Source organism: Procambarus clarkii, chromosome 26 (assembly GCF_040958095.1).
Source record: "Procambarus clarkii isolate CNS0578487 chromosome 26, FALCON_Pclarkii_2.0, whole genome shotgun sequence".
In the NCBI taxonomy this organism is placed as follows: domain Eukaryota; kingdom Metazoa; phylum Arthropoda; class Malacostraca; order Decapoda; family Cambaridae; genus Procambarus; species Procambarus clarkii.
This window is the reverse complement of record NC_091175.1, coordinates 32,387,439-32,404,789: the sequence shown is the minus strand read 5'-3', so window position 1 is coordinate 32,404,789 and position 17,351 is coordinate 32,387,439.

Here is a 17,351-nt window from a genome sequence, read left to right as displayed (position 1 = left end):
CAGGTTGACTGTGAAGGAAGGTTTGAGCTCAGATTGTTCCTTTTCCATTGCCGTTACTATTCCATATGCTGTGGGAAAGTGGACTGTCTGCATTATCTTGAATTTTGGAAGATGTGCAGAGTCTTACGATGTCTGGTGAGAGACTGGTGTTGTCCTCTCCTGTCTCATACTGTTGTCCTGTGGCTGGGCTGTGGAGAGAGAAGCACTGGCTGACACAGACTAGTGTGTGACTGGTGCTGTCCTCTCTAGGGGCCAGATTCACGAAGGTACTTACGAATGTTTTTCTTCTTAGCGCCTTCGTGGCGGCTCCATCGGTATTCCAGTAGCTACACTAATAAGAAAAACCTTTGTAAGTTTGGTCCGTCATCTGAGTATAAACTAGATATAACTAAATTTTTCTCTACTACATAACACTGGGATCGATTTTAAGATTTTGGAACATAAACAAAAGATTATAGCTGGTGAATCTCGTGAAGAGGAGTCCTTCGTGTTAGTTATTTATGCATTCTCTCCTTGAAACTTGAAGTAAATATGTCTTTTATGATATTAGAATTAGTTTTATAATAACAAGATATTATACCAGTAGTTATTAAGTAAATAAACACTGGTGAACATGAAATATGAGAGAAGGTGATGAGCCCTGCCTGATGGGATCATTTACTATCACCAAAGGCCCTGTTCACCTAGTAGTAAGGGTGTACCCTAGCTATACATACCCATCTCTAATTTATTTAGTTTGGTTTTATTTTGAAATTAAATCTGGGTGAGACATAAAATAAAAATATGCTGCACAAATGATGTTAAGTAAGGAGTAGGGTAAAAACGTCAAAAACTTTATTCATTGAATACTTAAAGCTTTAATTATGACTATACGGACTATTAAAAAAGAGAGAGGTAGGGGTCCAAGACCTCTTCCTGTTACACAATTTGGGTGTGGAAAAGTAATTATCAAAAGAAGGCACAATGCCGGGAAGGCTATGTAGCAGTAAGGCAGTGAGGTGAGGCAGCTACTTATTTGAGGAATGCTTATTTTATTTACCTTATAAGCTGAGGCAGCTTATTTTATTTGAGGAATACTCAGCTGATTCCTCTACATGTAGCATGGAGCAAATTTGTGTCTAAAACCTCTTCCTGTTACACAATTTGGCTGTGTGTAACCAAACTAGAAGTGCTCTACAAATCAAGGGACACAGAATGTGGAATGACCTCCCGAATCATGTCAAAGGCTGTACCTCTCTCAACCAGTTTAAGAGTAAAACCAAGTACTACCTAATTAATTCCATGTAACCTACCTTACCCATGTCAACCCATGTCTTGCTATTTTTTAAACAATGCTGTTTGTTCACCAACGTATACAATTGCTGATTTCCGCTATGTTACCTCCCCTTTTTATTCCTTCTTTCAATACAATTTATACCTAATCCCGATTACTATTAAGTTTTAGTCTAAATGTTTTTTCTCCCACACCTTGCCCGAAATGCTATGAGTATTAGTGGCTTTAGGTATTGTATGTACTAGCTCTGTCTATAAATCCAACATTATGTTTGTAAATCAACTATGTATGTAGTTTTCCTGAATAAAACTTATTTATTATTATTTATTTATTAATCAGTAAGTAAGTATTAAAAGAAGGCACCAAGCTGGGAAGGCTATGCAGCACCATTGTGTGTAATAATACTTTTTTTTAACAAATAATGCACCTGTATGGTAAAACAAATCCTGTCAGCTGTAAAAATATTGATGCAGTTATTTATATAAAAAATATAATGAAAGAAATATTACTGGTTTATTTTTATCCTATCTTTTTATACTGTACAGTATATCCAAGAAAGTGAAAAAAATTGAGACATAATGCACAATTTAATGAATGATTACAAAATGATTAGCATGAATTAGCAGTTCAAAATAAATATAACTATTACATATCAACATGAGATCTTATTGATCCATGGTTAACATGATTTAATAAGGATAATGCAGTACTTTTAATAATACAAACTATAATTTAAAATCTTTATTATTGATTTTTTTATTAAGAAGCTAAGGTATACACAGCAATGTGCTGCTACGCTATTCTATATGGAATATTACACAGTGCAGATAAAAAACTAGCTATAAGTTTATCTAATACTCCCATCTCACTGGATGGTTAGACATACAAGGAATCAAGGTAGAAAATACCAGCCTCAATACTAAAAACAAATCAATTCTAACTAAAGAACACTTCACGATTTTCACAAGAAGGTAAGCACTGAATCATGGAAACATTATATTATAATTACTCTTACCAGTTTCTACAAGACTCCTCTCAAACAATGTATTTTTTAACATGTTTAGGTATACACAGCAATCTGCTGTTTCCCTATTTTGCATGAAGGACCACACAGTGTAGATCAAAATCCAGCTACAAGCTCATCCAACATCCTCACCTCACAGGATGGCTAGTCATAAATGGAATCAGGAGAGAGTAAAATATTTAAGGCTGATCTATTAGCCTCCACTGGCAAAATCTGGGTGCAGCACAAGAATATCTTCCAATATTCCTGAGTGTATGAAGTAATTACAGAGCTGAAAGTACTTCATACCATTTCTTATGAAGTCACTGATAACAGGGCAATAACAGATATAATGTTGGAGACTATGTTCTCTCAAGTAGGACTGAAAACAGATATTTTCTCCACCAAGAGGGCTATAAACCCTTGGAGCCGCCTACCCGCTGAAGCCGTAAATGCCAAATTCCAGCTAAAAAAATATCATTAAGATAATTGGCGGGCCCTTTAACAAGCCGCCGGCTTTCTGTCCTAGTCGAGGCCACTAAATAGTTAGTGGCTCTTGGGTAAATTCAGTAAATATATACAATAATTGTCAGCGCATCTTCCGAGCAACAAGGACAGCTACACAGTATCTCTTAGAATTACGTAGGTAAACAACAAATGCAACATATTTGTTTACTACAATGTCGGTGCTGGCTGTAGAAGTTGAAAAAACATAGTTTTACTTCGAAATATACTAATTTTATAAGAAAATTCGACGTAAATAGGAGGCAATAGAGCTCCGATAAGCCAGCGCTAAATCTTCAATATAAAGAATGTTGCCTGCTCTCTGATTGGCCAAACGAAACACAGTAGTGACCTCTATCGGCACGCAAGTGAACCAGACCCAGAACCCAAATATCTTCCCAAGTGGACCTACGTGAATTGCACCTAAGCATCTTCTTAGGGCATACTTAGGAACCTTCATAGCAAACATACTTACGAAGAAATATATGGAGCTTCGTGAAACTAGGTCCTAGGTCCTTTATGTCTGGTGTCTTGCTGGTAGAAGTACTTGGTGTAGGGATGATAGCAGTTCTTTTCTGTGCCTGCTGCACCTCGGTCCACTTCCCCCTCCCCCCCCCCCTCGTTGTCTGAGAACTGTTTCCATTTCCTCTCTCTCTCCCTTTAACTTCTCCATAACGTCTCCACGTAGTGAGGACCGATTCACTGCCCTACCTAATCGATAGTGTTTCCTTCCAGACAAGATATTCTCTGGGTCTTGGAGTATTAATGTGTTCATCCTTGTTACCTATCGTTCGTTACGGCTCGTGACCCTACAACAGCCAACTTTAAAAAAGGTCTAGGGTTACTAAAACTGCTGTTCACAAGAGCGGGTCACCAGTGTAACCCCTTAAGGCGTCTTGTACATACCAGTAGCGTTGCTCCTGGGAGTATGGGTTCGAGTCACTTCTGAGGTGTGAGTTTTCTGTTGCATATTGTCCTGGGGACCATTCAGGCTTGTTCGCATTTGTGTTCCTCACGTGTGCCCCAAAGAATGAGGTGATTTGGTAAAATGCTATGCCCAAGATTACTATCCGAGTGCCGGCGGTGGGGTGGTTCAAATAGCCTCGGCTATCACCTCATTTTGTCCGGTCGTGATGGTCAAGTGGATTAAGGCGTCTTGTACATACCAGTTGCGTTGCTCCTGGGAGTATGGGTTCGAGTCACTTCTGGGGTGTGAGTTTTCAGTTGCATATTGTCCTGGGGACCATTCAGGCTTGTTCGCATTTGTGTTCCTCACGTGTGCCCCAAAGAATGAGGTGATTTGGTAAAATGCTATGCCCAAGATTACTATCCGTGTGCCGGCGGTGGGGTGGTTCAAATAGCCTCGGCAATCACCTCATTTTGTCCGGTCGTGATGGTCAAGTGGATTTAGGCGTCTTGTACATACCAGTTGCGTTGCTCCTGGGAGTATGGGTTCGAGTCACTTCTGGGGTGTGAGTTTTCAGTTGCATATTGTCCTGGGGACCATTCAGGCTTGTTCGCATTTGTGTTCCTCACGTGTGCCCCAAAGAATGAGGTGATTTGGTAAAATGCTATGCCCAAGATTACTATCCGAGTGCTGGCGGTGGGGTGGTTCAAATAGCCTCGGCTATCACCTCATTTTGTCCGGTCGTGATGGTCAAGTGGATTAAAGCGTCTTGTACATACCAGTTGCGTTGCTCCTGGGAGTATGGGTTCGAGTCACTTCTGGGGTGTGAGTTTTCAGTTGCATTTTGTCCTGGGGACCATTCAGGCTTGTTCGCATTTGTGTTCCTCACGTGTGCCCCAAAGAATGAGGTGATTTGGTAAAATGCTATGCCCAAGATTACTATCCGAGTGCCGGCGGTGGGGTGGTTCAAATAGCCTCGGCAATCACCTCATTTTGTCCGGTCGTGATGGTCAAGTGGATTAAGGCGTCTTGTACATACCAGTTGCGTTGCTCCTGGGAGTATGGGTTCGAGTCACTTCTGGGGTGTGAGTTTTCAGTTGCATATTGTCCTGGGGACCATTCAGGCTTGTTCGCATTTGTGTTCCTCATGTGTGCCCCAAAGAATGAGGTGATTTGGTAAAATGCTATGCCCAAGATTACTATCCGAGTGCCGGCGGTGGGGTGGTTCAGATAGCCTCGGCTATCACCTCATTTTGTCCGGTCGTGATGGTCAAGTGGATTAAGGCGTCTTGTACATACCAGTTGCGTTGCTCCTGGGAGTATGGGTTCGAGTCACTTCTGGGGTGTGAGATTTCAGTTGCATATTGTCCTGGGGACCATTCAGGCTTGTTCGCATTTGTGTTCCTCACGTGTGCCCCAAAGAATGAGGTGATTTGGTAAAATGCTATGCCAAAGATTACTATCCGAGTGCTGGCGGTGGGGTGGTTCAAATAGCCTCGGCTATCACCTCATTTTGTCCGGTCGTGATGGTCAAGTGGATTAAAGCGTCTTGTACATACCAGTTGCGTTGCTCCTGGGAGTATGGGTTCGAGTCACTTCTGGGGTGTGAGTTTTCAGTTGCATATTGTCCTGGGGACCATTCAGGCTTGTTCGCATTTGTGTTCCTCACGTGTGCCCCAAAGAATGAGGTGATTTGGTAAAATGCTATGCCCAAGATTACTATCCGAGTGCCGGCGGTGGGGTGGTTCAAATAGCCTCGGCTATCACCTCATTTTGTCTGGTCGTGATGGTCAAGTGGATTAAGGCGTCTTGTACATACCAGTTGCGTTGCTCCTGGGAGTATGGGTTCGAGTCACTTCTGGGGTGTGAGTTTTCAGTTATATATATATATATATATATATATATATATATATATATATATATATATATATATATATATATATATATATATATATAAATATATATAAATATATATATATATATATATATATATATATATATATATATATATATATATATATATATATATATATATGTATATATACATAAATATATATATATATATATATATATATATATATATATATATATATATATATATATATATATATATATATATATATATATATATTAGTATATTTTGGTAGCAGTCTTTCCTGTAGACATATATTATTAAATATGACCGAAAAAGTAAGATTAATAATTCTAACACGAATTTTCTCAATCTTTCGTACATTACGCTTCACTGTTGGAGGTAAATCAAAAATCAATTCTCCAAAATTCATTTTTATTTCTAATCTTACTTTTTCGGTCATATTTAATAATATATGTCTACAGGAAAGACTGCTACCAAAATATACTAATATATATATATATATATATATATATATATATATATATATATATATAAGAAAATAAAATAAGAAAAGCCGACAAAACAGCAGCATATGTATTGATTCCTACCCATGAATACATGAACAAAATTAGCGACATCCTAAGTGACGACTCCAAATTTCAACGAATCACGAGGAACCCCGTAGAAGACCTTAAGCGGAAAGTAAACAAAACAATTACAGCAATCAACGCAAAGAAAGGTAGTGTGCATTTCAATAAACTTCAAGGCGACTATGGCTAAGGATATGCCTACGGCAATGTTAAGACGCATAAACCAGGTAACCCACTACGCCCTATAATCAGCCAAATACCAACCCCAACTTATCACCTGGCAAAGAAACTCAATGAACTCCTAACTCCATACACTCCAAGTAAGTTTAGTCTACAATCATCAGCAGATTTCCTAGAATTGATCAAATCTACCCAGCCCGATGGAATCATCGCTTCCCTGGACGTTGAATCCCTTTTTACCAACGTCCCAGTCGACACAACCATAGGAATGATACTGGACAGAGTATACAGAGACGAGAGCACCCCCAAATTAGACATTCCTGAGCCACACTTGAAAAGTCTTCTCGAAGCATGTACAAAGGAAGCCCCTTTCATCAGTCCACAAGGAGACATGTATTTACAAATAGACGGAGTAGCAATGGGCTCCCCCTTAGGAGTTTTATTTGCTAATTTTTATATGGGAACCATCGAAGATAGGGTCTTCAGTAGCAGACAAAAACCAACTGTATACTGCCGTTATGTAGATGACATATTCATAATAGTAAAAGACTCAGATGAACTAATTGACCTAAAAAGACACCTAGAGAGAGAGTCAGTACTCCGATTTACACATGAAAATAGTGAAAATAACAGTCTGCCATTCTTGGATGTACTAATAACAAAAACAGGAACCTCTTTAAGCACCAACGTATATACCAAGCCCACCAACATAGGATTATGCCTGAACGGTAGAAGTGAGTGCCCCCAAAGATACAAAGCCAGTGTTCTCAATACTTATATTCGTCGAGCGCTTACCCACTGCTCTGAATGGAGCAACGTGAGTAGAGAGTTTGAAAGAGTAACTCAGGTATTGGTGAACAACGGATATAGCAACGCGGAAATAAACGCTGCTATAAGAAGACACTTGGATCGTTGGTATAATTCAGAACCTAGAACAGAAACCACAACACCCCCAATAAAATTATATTACAAATCAACCATGCACAGTGAACATATAAAAGAGGAAAGAATAATGAAAGAAATAATCCGTAAAGGAGTAAAAAGCACTACTCCTAACCAAAACATAAACATGATAATATTCTACAAAACCAAGAAGACTTCCGAACTCCTTATCAAAAACAGCCCGAAGCCGACGGAGAACCCTCTACAGCAGTCAAGCGTTGTATACATGTACACTTGCCCCCACGAAGGATGTAACCTTCAATGTAAGTACATAGGTATGACGTCGACCAAGCTGACGAGGCGTTTGACATGCCATCTTCAATCTGGTGCCCCTAGGAATCACATGAGACAAGCCCATGACATTACTCTAACAAGAGAAATGTTGAACAAGAATACTTGCATAATAGACAAAACCCAAGATTCAAGAAGATTACAAATTCTTGAGGCAATTCACATAAGAATAGAGCGACCTACCATGAACACCCAAATCACGGAACTATTTACTCTACCCACCATGAGAGTAAGGACAAGACAAGAACATATCGATGCCAACACAGAAGACAATGTCCAACATAACAGGCCAATTACACTGGATTAATCTTTGTGTTTAGATAGGAGATGCCTCGTATGGGCCAATAAGCCTTCTGCAGCCCCTATGTTTATCCCTTATGTATCCCCCCATGTTTTCACCTTCATTGTATTATCACCTGACCTAATGCCGGTATAAAATCAACTAGTATTGTAAGATCTGTTCACTTGAAAATGAACCATGGAGGTTCGAAACGTCATGCAAATTATACAAATAAGTGTAATACACTCTATAGTAAATCACTTCTTTTCTTCACCTTAAAAGTACGAAAATGAGTTTTGGAGAACTCCTATTTCAATTATGCCCTGATGCTAAGAAAATAGTTAGAGGAATAGAAGCCCTAAACCAGAAAATAATAAATACAGAATATGCGGTCATATTCAATGAAACATGTTTGAAAGAAAAGCTGCTGCCAGTATACACCAATATATATATATATATATATATATATATATATATATATATATATATATATATATATATATATATATATATATATATATATATATTTGAGTAATAATGAACGGGGAAGCACTTGTTCACTGAGGCATTTTCGAAGAAAACGAAGACGAATTTTTAAGGAATGAGATTTCACTAAAGTAGAACGAAGTTTAGTAACAAAAGATTTAAGGGAAGGATAGAGAGAAGAGAAGGCGAGAAACTGGCACGTGGTATCCAATGATGCAATTGACGATCACAAAACACTGATCATTTTATGCGGAAAATCCACAGAGAAATATGAAATGAGGTGAACGTTTCGGCTTGTTAAAGCCTTTGTCAACACCAGACTGACTAGAGGAGAAGGGAGAATACTGGAATGACTGGAATAAACACTCCAACCGGGATTTTGTTATAAACCTCTGGGACAGACAGCTTGATAATGACACGATTACTGCATTAGGATATGGCCTGAGCTTTGCCACATCTAACGGAACAGTCAATTATGTAGATATTGCCAAAGGTTTCAGCAATCTTGAAAAGTATAGCAATGTCTCAGTTGAAGATATTAATGTGTGCAAAGGCATGATGTATGGGGTTTTCTTAACAATTCTGTTCCTAATTGTCCAAGTCGATTTGTTCATGCTTTCAAAAATCTCAAATAAAGATAGTTCATAACATATTACCAAGGCTGATAAGTCAAATGCAGTAGTTATTATTAATAAAGATGACTATGTCCGAAAAATGGAGTTACTCCTGGAAGACAGGGATACTTATCTATTGATTAATAGAGATCCTACTGAAAATGTGATTGCACATTTTAACAAAACTCTTAAAAACTGTGTGTAAAGGCGATAAAGAGTTGATATCTAGGCTAACAAGTCGATCCCCCTCTCTTCCTTACATGTATGGTCTTATAAAAACTCATAAGTCATATAATCCGGCAAGGCCGAGTATTAGTTCAGTTGGTTCGGCGGCTTATAAACTCTCTAAGTGGTTAGTCAAAGTTTTGTCCCCTATTGTTGGTACTATTTCCAACTCACACTTGACAAACAATGTGGACTTAGTTAATAAGCTATCCACACTGAATTTAAATTTTGATTTTAAACTAATAAGTTTCGATGTGACCTCTTTATTCACTAAAGTACCTGTTGATGATCTGTTAGAATTTTTATGTGAGGAACTGCCCAAATATAATTTGAGCTTGCAGACCAACAAAATATTGGAACTTATCAAATTCTGTATAAAAGACAATTATTTTAGTTTTAATGGAAAATTTTTCAAACAAACATTTGGTATGGCGATGGGCAATCCCCTTTCCCCAGTTTTAAGCAATTTGTATATGGAATTCTTCGAAACAAAAATCTTATCCAGGATTATCCCGTGTAATGTAGTTTGGTTTAGGTATGTTGATGATTTTTTGTGCTTATGGCTGTGCGACAAAGACCAGATAGTTTTTCTTAATGAACTCAATTCTTTGGTACCTTCAATAAAATTCACTTGTGAGACTGAGGAGAATGGTACTCTTCCGTTTTTGGACATTATGATTCATAGAGTCACTAGAAAGTTAAAATTTAATGTGTATAGGAAACCTACCAACGTGGGGTCGTATGTTCATTTTTATTCGAATCATCATAGTAAAGTTAAACAGGCAGTATTTTCAGGATTGTTTCTACGAGCATTGAGGGTATGCAGCCCTGAGTTTTTTGATGAAGAGATTGCTAAAATATATGAAATTGGGAAGTGTTTACAATATCCTAAGAGGTTTTGGGATTTCTCGTTTGAACAAGCCAAGCGTACGTTTTACAATCACGTCCCTAAGGCGAAACCAGAAATTATTATCTCATTGGTGGTACCTTATGCGAGTGGACTTGAAAAATTGTCTCTGATTTTTAAGAAACTTAATATAAATTTGGTGTTCACTAATAGTACAATCAAATCCAATTTAATAAAAAAACTCCCCTGATACAGCAGGTTGTGTGTATTCGATTCCCTGCAATGATTGTGATTGTGTGTACCTTGGACAAACAGGAAAGTCCTTACAATTGCGGTTGTCACAACATGCTTATAGTATTAGAACTGCCCAAACGTCTAATGCATTGTATCTACATACGAGTTTATGCGATCACAATATTAACTGGAATGGGGCAAAAAGCATTACCAATTCTGGGGATTTCGTGGAACTGAATTTAATTGAGTCTGCTCTAATCAGTCAGTGTCCAAATCTTCTTAATGTTAGTACTGGAATGTACAAACTTGATCCATTTTTAAGTTATAATATTGCACAACAGTTCAAGAAAAAACTCTGATAGAGAGGCTTACAATGTCTCATTATAATTTTATATTCATATATTGTGTGTTCATGAGGCTTTTCTTTAATCTTTCATCCTTATTCTCTGACCGCTTAATCCTCTTTGACCATTCTAAGCTAAGCTATACCTGTTTCAGGTTAATTCTTTCCCTAGGGATGGGTTGGTCAGGTGTCGGCCTATATACCCTCCCCCTTCTCCCTTCTTCTCCAGTTCAATTCCACAGTTCACCCAGTGAGTGAACTCCACGCTGACTTTGCCTCCAGTAGCACAGAGCATCACCTTCACTCTCCAGACCACTCCACAAGTGATCATTTGAATTTCATCATGGAATTCCAATTGAATTATTACCAATGCTGCTCAGTGTAGGAAAAGACCATCGATAATGGATACTAGTTCTGAAAGTGACGGCGAGTGGCATCACGTGAATAAGGCTAACAGGACAAGCCACTCCATGACGACCCATCGCCCATTAATCTCTCCAGCTTCTCCAGCTCTCCCAGCGCCTCAGACTAGATCTACGCTTCCAATCTTCAAAGTGCAGCACACCGAAGGTAAATCTTCCTACCCTACTGTAGTGGACCTGGAAAAAGAGTACCCCCAGTTCCAGATCAGAGCAAAACCTAATCTCAGAGGAGAATACATTCTGAGGCCTAAAGACGAGTCGGCCGCTACGATTCTAAAAAATTACGCAAAATGTGAGGAACTGAAACCAGAGGATAAAATAAGTAAAATCATTGTTCTCCACTATCCCTTGCATATGGCCCTTGGCCATCTCGAAAAGCTGAACTATGTGGTGTCAGCAGAGAGATGCCAAGTACGAACCACAAAACAGGAAACTTGACAAGTCCTTCTCACAGTAAGAGGACAGATCCTGGAGAAACTTGACCTTGGAATCTGGGGCGTGTTCCAACACAGGCCTTACACCACAGAACCCCTAAGATGCTTCAGATGTCAGAGATTTGGGCATCACAAAGATGGCTGCCAACGCCCAGTGAGGTGCGGAGTCTGCAGCCAGTCCCATGACACAAAAACATATATTGATAAACTCAAGGCAAACCACACTTTGGTTTGCCTTGGGCAAAATGGGCATTTGGGCAAAATGCCCAAATTGTTCCAAGGCACATCATGCCTGGAACTTGAAATGCCCTGAAAGGCTCAAAAGACTTCAAACGAACCCCGCCACTCCTACAGCGGAGCCGAAACCTCTACCAAAACGAATACCTGCTCCCATGCCCACTAACACCGCGTGGGGTCTGCCCATTCAGGGAGAGGGGGCACACGGCCCTTCACCATCGGCCATGGTGAAGGGTGAGAAGTCCTCTGTACAGGACAAAAAGAAAGATGGAGGACACAAGAATCATGTTCAAAGCAGTCGGCCTCCCATTTCATCCAGCAAGCACACTGGGGCCAATAGGTGTAGCAATTCCAGTGTCAAAGTTACCACCGAGAAGGGTCTAAAAGCTACTAGGCCCCAAACCTGCACAGCATTAAATGGTGCTCCCACTGAACTGGACGCTCTCTGGCCAATGCTCAAAACTTTGGTCACTGAGTTGATCGAAAGTCTGCTATCATCACATGGAATCAAGCAAACCACAGAGACTCGGAAGACAATTGAGCACAGGCTCAAGAAATTCGAAGATGTAATATCCACACCGTCAAGACAGCAGGGCAGGAGACACCCCCATAAAAAACAGAGTCCAGCTCGTCGGAAAGCGACATTGATGAGTCAATTTCAGGTCTACTAAGAACCTATACACCAATTGCAACTTCCGTGGCGTGTTCATCAGACTCCATGGATACCACGGAATTATCAGCAAATTCCAAGAACCTAGAGGTCTAAAGATCCTGCAATGGAATGCGCAAGGACTGCGCACTAAATTGCAACACTTGCAATGCATAGCAGCAACCAAGTGCATAGACATCCTGATACTACAGGAGAGCTTGCTTCGAGCCGGATTAGAACCTAAAATCTCAGGCTATCGAGGCTTCTTCCTTCCATGGATCACTGGGCAATCCAGGGGATGTGCAATCTACCCAGCAAACACAAATCATCTACACAACGTTCGCCTATCTCTTCCCATAGGTGTGGGAATGATTTGCATTGAGAATGGTGCAGGAGAGCCTTTGAGAAACTTTTACTCAAAAAATCCAAACACAAAGGTTTAATTATAAATTGTTTTTCTACAATTGTTTTCTTCCAAATGTAAAATAAATAGTTTTGACATGTTTAAATATAAAATTTATGGTGTTTTTTTGTAAAATTCATTAATAAATTGTGAATGATATATATTGGCTGAGTGAAACCTTTAAAATCCATTTAGTTATAATATGAACAGAAAAAAGTAGTTTTCCAAATTTTCTAAAAATCGCTCTTTTTAACACAATTTGACTCCTTATGCATTCCACTAAACACTAATATCATGTTTAAATATATAATTTATGTATTATTCCCTAAGATAATTTATATAAATTATAAAAGTTGCTGGAAAGTGGTGAGAAAGAATCTGAAAACGTTTTGTTGTCTTATATTGGCGTGTTCTTATTAACTAGAGTGAGTAAGAGTGAGCGAGAGTGGGTAAGAGTGACTGAAGGTGAGTGAGAGTGCCAGAGAGTGTGTAAGTGTGAGTAAGAGTGAGTATAAGTAAGAGTGACTGAGAGTGAGTAAGAGTGACAGAGTGAGAGTAAGGGTGACAGAATGAGTAAGAGTGAGAGTAAAGTGATTGAGAGTAAGGGTGAGTATGAGAGTAAGAGTGATTGAGAGTTAGAGTGAGAGTAAGAGTGATTGAGAGTAAGAGTGATTGAGAGTTAGTGAGAGTAAGAGTGATTGAGAGTAAGAGTGATTGAGAGTAAGAGTGATTGGAGGAAAAATGAGAGAAAGAGTGATTGGGAGTAAGAGTGATTGGGAGTAAGAGTGATTGGGAGTAAGAGTGAGAGTAAGAGTAAGAATGAGAATAAGAGTGATTGGGAGTAAGAGTAAGAGTAAGAATGAGAGTAGGAGTGATTGGGAGTAGGAGTGATTGGGAGTAGGAGTGATTGGGAGTAAGAGTGATTGAGAGTAAGAGTAATTGAGAGTAAGAGTATGAGAGTAAGAGAGTGAGTATGAATGGGTAAGGGTGACTGAGAGTGAGTAAGAGTGACAGAGTAAGAATGACAGAGTAAGAGTGATAGAGAGTAAGAGTGACAGAGAGTAAGAGTGACAGAGAGTAAGAGTGACAGAGAGTAAGAGTGACAGAGAGTAAGAGTGACAGAGTAAGAGTGAGTATGAGAGTGAGTAAGGATGACTGAGAGAAAGAGTGAGTAATAGTGTGTAAGAGTGATTGAGAGTTAGAGTGAGAGTAAGAGTGATTGAGAGTTAGTGAGAGTAAGAGTGATTGAGAGTAAAAGTGATTGAGAGTAAGAGTGATTGAGAGTAAGAGTGATTGGGAGTAAGAGTGATTGAGAGTAAGAGTGATTGGGAGTAAGAGTGATTGGGAGTAGGAGTAAGAATGAGAATAAGAGTGATTGAGAGTAAGAGTGAGTAAGAATGAGAGTAAGAGTGATTGAGAGTAAGAGTGATTGAGAGTAAGAGTGATTGGGAGTAAGAGTGATTGGGAGTAAGAGTAAGAGTGAGAGTAAGAGTAAGAATGAGAATAAGAGTGATTGAGAGTAAGAGTGATTGGGAGTAGGAGTGATTGGGAGTAAGAGTGATTGAGAGTAAGAGTAATTGAGAGTAAGAGTGAGAGAGTGAGTATGAATGGGTAAGGGTGACTGAGTGAGTAAGAATGTAAGAATGACAGAGAGTAAGAGTGATAGAGAGTAAGAGTGATAGAGAGTAAGAGTGACAGAGAGTAAGAGTGACAGAGAGTAAGAGTGACAGAGAGTAAGAGTGACAGAGTAAGAGTGACAGAGCGTAAGAGTGACAGAGTAAGAGTGACAGAGAGTAAGAGTGACAGAGTAAGAGTGACAGAGAGTAAGAGTGACAGAGAGTAAGAGTGACAGAGAGTAAGAGTGACAGAGAGTAAGAGTGACAGAGTAAGAGTGAGTAAGGATGACTGAGAGTAAGAGTGAGTAATAGTGCGTAAGAGTGATTGAGAGTAAGAGTGAGTAATAGTGTGTAAGAGTGATTGAGAGTAAGAGTGAGTAAGAGTGATTGAGAGTGAGAGTGATTATGAGAGTTAAGAGTGTGAGGTGTGAGAGGGTAGCAGGCCAGGGAGGCAGGATGTGTGGTCACAGGCGAGGCCTAGGCCTCGTGATCTCTAATGTTGGTTTTTATATATATGTTGGATTTTTTGTCCTGTTTCAAATTATAATTATTTAGCAGGAATGTAATAAGATATTGCACAGTATTAATGTGACAATAATATATGCATTATTTCCTTGATAATCAAACTTGTTGTTCAAAGATAATATACAATCTTTGAAGGAAACATTTTGAGAGCGCGAGCTGGCAACACTAGGCTGGTAGTGAGAGAGACATATGGTTAGTTGTGCTCAGACCTTCAGTGGTGAAGGGTGTGTCCCAGCTGGCCGCCGCCACCCGCCACCCGCCGCCACCCGCCACCAGCCGCCACCCGCCACCACCAGCCGCCACCCGCCACCAGCCGCCACCTGCCACCACCCACCACCCGCCACCACCAGCCGCCACCACCCGCCACCAGCCGCCACCAGCCGCCACCTGCCACCACCAGCCGCCACCTGCCACCACCAGCCGCCACCCGCCACCACCCGCCACCAGCCGCCACCTGCCACCACCCACCACCACCCACCACCACCAGCCACCGCCACCCAGGAGCAGGGACAGAGGTAATGGGAGTTACCATTGAGCTAAGACATGACAAACTTGAAGTGTTCAATGTGTACAGGTCTCCACATGCCGAAATGGATATCTCTGTGTTATTTGGACACGCGACAACAACAAACACAATCATTTGTGGAGATTTTAATGCCCATCATCGATTGGCACTGGGCTCGAACAGAACAAATGAAGCCGGCATTCACATTTCACATCTACTAGACCAGCTTCCAGAAATACAAATCCTAAACAAGAATGAACATACCCACATCCAAGGAGGCAGATTAGACCTAACCTTCGTTTCAGCCTCCCTAAGAGATGCAGCAACATGGTCAGTTGAGCCCACACTCACAAGCGACCACTATGGGCTCCAAATTGATCTTCAGTTAGACCTTCCCACCCCACCTCCGCCTCCATCTGAAGCCTGGAACTTTGCTTTAGCAAACTGGGACCGATTTCAAAACCTCATTTCAGAGTGGCAAAGAAACTATGATCTTCCCGAAGACATTAATCAGGCAGAACAAGAATTTGTCAAAGCGATTCAAAGTGCAGCCAACCACTCAATCCCACTGAAAAAACAGTCCACCGGACACCATAAAGATCATTGGTACTATTGCGAACGTGTCAAAGAACTCAACCATAGACTCAACAGAACAAGAAAGCTATACAAAAAGCAGCCAAGTGACCGCAACAGGATCTTACTTTGTGAGGTCAAGGAACATGTGCATCGAGAGACCAGACAAATAAAAGAACAAAAGAGGCTGGAATGGTGTTCACACCTGAATGAACACACCTCTCTCGGAGAGATGTGGCAGCAAATTCACCGGGCCAAAGGGAATAAAACACCTAAAGCTCCACACCCCAAGGATCCTCAACAGGAAGCCGAAGTACTGGCAACCAGGTTTGCAGAGAGAGCAGCCAGCAATCAACTTCCACCAGATGTATTAGCAGTACAGACCGGACTAGAGGAAGAAAGGTGGCACAGAATCCTTACAGCATGTGAAGAAGTCTCTGACACTAATGCCCCCTTCACACTGGATGAGCTCAATCGGGCTAAGAAAAACTCCAAGGATACATCCCCTGGAGCCGACAAAATAACCTATAAAATGATTAGAAACCTCGGCCCAGAGGGAGACGCTGCATACCTAAGGTTAATTAATTTAGCCTGGACTTCTCAAACTAGACCTTCTGCTTGGAATAGAGCAGACATAGTGCCGATCCCAAAACCCAAAGATCCAGCTAATCCCAGGCCCATCTCTCTCCAAAGCTGTGTAGCCAAGACGGCTGACAGAATGGCACTCAACAGACTGGAGTGGAAAATGCCTAAACTGCACCATGATATGTATGCCTATAGAAGAGGGGTTGGCACAGTGGAATGTATTACAACTCTGTTAGCCCACTTGAATGACAGACCAGGAATGCTGATATTCCTGGACCTCGAAAAAGCCTTTGAACTGGCTAGCGCCCCAGCTATTCTCTGCTGCCTCATTGACAAAGAGGTCAGAGGCAACCTGCTCTCCTGGACCAAAAACTGTCTCATAAACAGAGAAGCAAGAGTAAAACTTCATGGCACAGTCTCTGAGTACAAAAGACATAAAAATGGTACACCGCAAGGGGTTATTCTCAGCCCTCTTCTCTTCAACTGTTTAATGGAAAGAATAATGAGATTGAAACTTCCACATCACTGCAGGCTGCTAAACTACGCGGACGACTTTGTCATCATCATAAAAGGAAGGGATGCGGCGCGCCTTGCACCCAAATGCTTAGACTGCATCAGTAAAGAGGCAAAACAGATTGGGATCAAACTCAACCCCTCAAAGTCAAAGTCCATGCCCATAAAAATAGCGAAGCCCAACATCCAACTCACAGTACAGGGTCAACCAATAGAATGGGTCGACACCTATCAGTATCTAGGAATCATCCTGGACACACATATGAATTTTAATGCTGAGGTCACTTACTTGAGAGAGCGAACTGCGGCCCGGAC